General features: G+C 37.9%; 1 long non-coding RNA gene across 1 annotated transcript; it reads right to left on the reverse strand.

Moving 5' to 3' along the window:
* Positions 1-513: 513 nt before the first annotated feature.
* On the reverse strand, positions 514-1,484 carry LOC144304811 (uncharacterized). The gene is made up of 2 exons (XR_013371778.1): positions 1,270-1,484; positions 514-569 (listed from the first exon to the last, which is right to left on the reverse strand). It is a non-coding gene; the product is annotated as an uncharacterized LOC144304811 (long non-coding RNA).
* Between the last annotated feature and the right edge of the window lie 2,732 nt (positions 1,485-4,216).

Below are 4,216 nucleotides of genomic sequence, written 5' to 3' on the forward strand. Positions count from 1 at the left end.
TTCTACAAGGACTGAGATCAATGTTAACTAAACCCTCGCTTTCAGACCCTAGTTCTTAGCCCAAATGTCCCCCAGAACATTTGGGCTAAGAACATAATTCTAAATAACTATCTTTTTATATTTCTCATTTGCTAGCTAGCTTTAACTGAACATTGTATTTGTAGGGTTGTGAAGTGGCACAAAGTAAAGAGAGGGAAGTATGGAATTTATAATTTTATTTATTTATTTATTTTTAAAAATTTTATTTATTTATTCATGAGAGACAGAAAGGGAGAGAGAGAGAGAAAGAGAGAGAGAGAGACAGAGAGAGGCAGAGACATAGGCCAAGGGAGAAGAAGACTCCCTGCAAGGAGCCTGATGTGGGACTCAATCCTGGATCCCAAGATCACATCCTGAGCCACCCAGGCATCCCAGAATTTAGAATTTTAACCACCTGACTTCAAATTTAATGTTGAGCAGGTTCTTTAATCTCTCTAACCTGATTGTAAAAAGGTGATAAGTACATCTACTCACAGTCTTGTTCTGCTGATGAAATGAGGTAATATATCAGAAGGAATCAAGCAGAGTGCCTGGAACATATTAAATAATAATATTAGCTCCCATTCACATCTCAGTCTGTGTGTGTTTGTGTGTGCGTGCGTGTGTGCTTTAAAAGATTTTATTTATTTATTCATGAGAAACACAGAGAGAGAGAGACAGAGGCAGAGACACAGGCAGAGGGAGAAGCAGGCTCCATGCAGTGAGCCTGAGGTGGGACTCAATCCCAGGCCTGCAGGATCACACCCAGGGCTGAAGGCGGCACTAAACTGCTGAGCCACCCGGGCTGCCCTCAGTCTGTGTTTTTATTTTGAGGTATTTATTTATGAATTTAAAAAGGTTTCTTTTTGGGTTTTCTTTTCCTTCTTTTTCAGTTTCTTTTTCCCTTTCTCTCTTTCAAGCAGAGAGTTCTTTATAAGGGAGACAAGTGGCAGAGCAAAACATGGAAACACCCTATAAGACTTCCCCACATTTGTAACACTAAAAACCACAGACTACCTGTCCAGAAGAAATGTAGAGAAGGATCACCCCTCTGCTACATAGAAGTTCTTCATGGGGGTGAAAGAGTAGCAGGAGGAGTGAAGGATAGATAGTGCAGAGGGGCTGGGATGAGAGAGAGGAGTACAGCCTAACAAGATCTCAAGATGGTAGCAAAACTCCACAGAGGAAGACCCTAGAGAAGAAAGGGAGCAGGGCATACATGTAGCAAAGTCAGACTTGACACAACCTTACCCAGAAAATTCCTGTGCCCCGAGCATGAGCCAAGGTGTCCTCTGGACGCGCCATAAGAACAAGGATAAAGGGTATCACAGTCGCATTTTGTGGGTATGAATGACAATCAAGTTGTACCCTTTCTCCCCCAAATCGGAGTACTGTGTAATTCCCATAAAGTTGGCACAACCCTAAGAACTGAGTGTGGGTGTTGGGGGCGGGGAAGGAATCCCAACAAAGATCTAGAATTTTTGCCCCTTTATCTTTCAATCTAGTGGAAAAGATGCCAAAAGCCAGAAGCTGAGTAAGAGACAATAAAGAAAACCTGAGCTCATAAACCCACTATAGTTGTAATCACAGAGATAGAACACAGACATGGTTTTCCCCTATGTTGTTTCACACTTTTATCAAACTGAGATTCACAGATCCTATCATCAAGTAAAGTGGTCATAATCAAAGCTGATTTTTATAAGAAAAATGAAATCCTTATAATCCTAAATTAGCATCTCCAGTAGTCATTTCTTTATGAAAATGCATTACCAAATATACTGCCTTAGTCTGTTGGAAAAGGAACACATTAGGGAAGTGTTATATTTTGTTAATAACAATCTCCATTTACTCCAGGCAAACACATTGAAAGTAAGATATTTTACCATGCATATAATTAATTGCTTCCCTGGATATTTGCTGTCATTTTTACTCACTATTTACTTATTCATTCATTTGTCAGTTCACTCACTCACCAAGTGCCTAGCAGTTTCCAGAGACTATGGTCAACACATTAATGTCATCTGGATATGTACAAAGTCTTTAAGTACTCTAATCTGACCCTTCCTTTATTCTTGACATGTATCTGACCTCCATTTTCTGAGGATGAAAATCAGGCCCAGGGAACATGCCTAAGTCTCTGACAGAGTTCAAGGGTTCAGACTCCTTTCATTAGGAGAAAAGAATTCTAAATGGTGGGAGCCCCACTGTTAACCTACAGAGAATTCCCAGAATCCTACTAAAGGCACTTTAAAAAAATAGAGTTTCTGCAATAATGGAAAGACGTACTAACACTGTCATTCTACTTCTACTATGAGGAGCCCCGTAATAGCACAGGCTGACAAGTCTGTTTGGATAAATTAAGAACCACCTTGAAATAAAATTGACAATTCAAACATTTGAAGAGAAAGATACTGCAAATATTTGGCAGTTGCTTTCTCCAAATTAAAGATTTTTCTTATTTGCTGGCATCATGGATGATTAGCTTAAGAAATTTAAAATATCTAAGAAAGAATTCTTGTTTAAAACCTTAAAATAGGTTTAGGAAGAAATTAGAGCTTCACACAATTCCAGTCTTCATTTTTAAACTTTAGATTTCTTTTTTAACCAAATCAGGCTGACCCTGAAGTTCTTAGGCCCTTGTTAACAGCCCAGAGAAGGCAAGTCTGCGAAGTCACTTGTGCATTGGCAAGTACTAGTCATTTACACAAGTAAAGCCTCCCGGGCTAAAAGACAAGGTGCCAGAAACAGAGAATGCTAGTTTCACTAATAGCAATTTAAATGGTGTTGGTAAATGCAATTTGGACATTTTAATCCAAGATTCCAAGTTGCAAGATCTGAAAATTAACACAAGAATGTTGAGAAATAGCTGAAAAAGAGATTAGACCCATGGAGCCCAGCTCAAGGTTGAGACATCTTATTTATGATGGTACGTCCCCACCCCCTACCACAAAGAGCAGCCTCGCTCTTCTGCTTATGGCCACTCACAAGCATCAATCTAAGTAGCTGCTGGGATGGATCTTACTGCTAAAACAATCACAGAAACAATGTAATCGTGTAACTTATGCTGCTCTGCCAAAAGCACAGGGAAAATATGATCTGATGTGTGGAAACTTAGGTGTGCAGATCTTGGTTTCAGATTCCTCATTTATGAATCCAGAATGTTGAACTCCACCTCATTGAAACTCTATGCTTGTACTCGGTCTAAACTATTGTTAGGTAGGATATAATCACCACATAAAATGAAGCCATTTTCTCTGAATTTAAAGTTCCCTGACACTCAGGACTCTTCCATGTCATAGTTTTATCCTCCTGGACATTTCTGACCCCTTAGCCACATAATCAAGTCTCAACCCATGATGTCCAATATTAAATAAGTGTTTTTGAAGTATGTTGACTTCAGAAAACAACTATCCTGACTCAGAAAATTCAGGGAACCTGCTTATAAAAGTGCTCTATTACAGTCCAGCGATTATTTGTATTTTGAGAAGAAAAGGACATTCCCTTCGTTAGAAAAAATGTCAGGTGAATTAATCAGTTGCATTTATTTACAGAAAGCTATAGATGTATCGATATAGTCATATAGATACACTGAAAACATATATTATATGTTGTCTGTAGTAAACCCACATTAAACATAAAGACAGGATAAAAATAAAAAAGATAGAGAGGGTTACACCATGTTAATACTAATCTAAAGAAAACTGGAATAACTATATTAATTTTAGTTGAAGTAGATTTCAGAACAAGGAAAACTGTCAGGGAAAAAAATGGGGCCTACGTAAGGGAACTAATTCTCCCAGAAGACACGAAAATCTTAAATGTGTATTCATCCAACAGCTGACTTCTATGATACATGAAATAAAAGCCTAATATATCTGAAAGGAGAAATAGACCAAATCACAATTATATTTCGAGACCAAAATTTCTGTCTTGGGAATTGATGAAACAAGTAGGCAGAAGGTTAGTAAGAATATACACGACCTGAACAGCACAATCAACTAGCTTGACGTAATTGGTATTTACAGGACATTTCACCTGACCACAACAGAATATACATCTTCTCAGGCACACATGGAATGTTCGTTAAGTTATACCATATTCTGGGCTATAACAAAACCTTAACACACTTAAAATAATAGAAATCATGCAAAGTATATTTTTAGATTACAACAAAATTAAAACTAAAAATAAAATGTTA

The sequence above is a fragment of the Canis aureus genome, chromosome 34 (assembly GCF_053574225.1).
Source record: "Canis aureus isolate CA01 chromosome 34, VMU_Caureus_v.1.0, whole genome shotgun sequence".
NCBI classification, from domain to species: domain Eukaryota; kingdom Metazoa; phylum Chordata; class Mammalia; order Carnivora; family Canidae; genus Canis; species Canis aureus.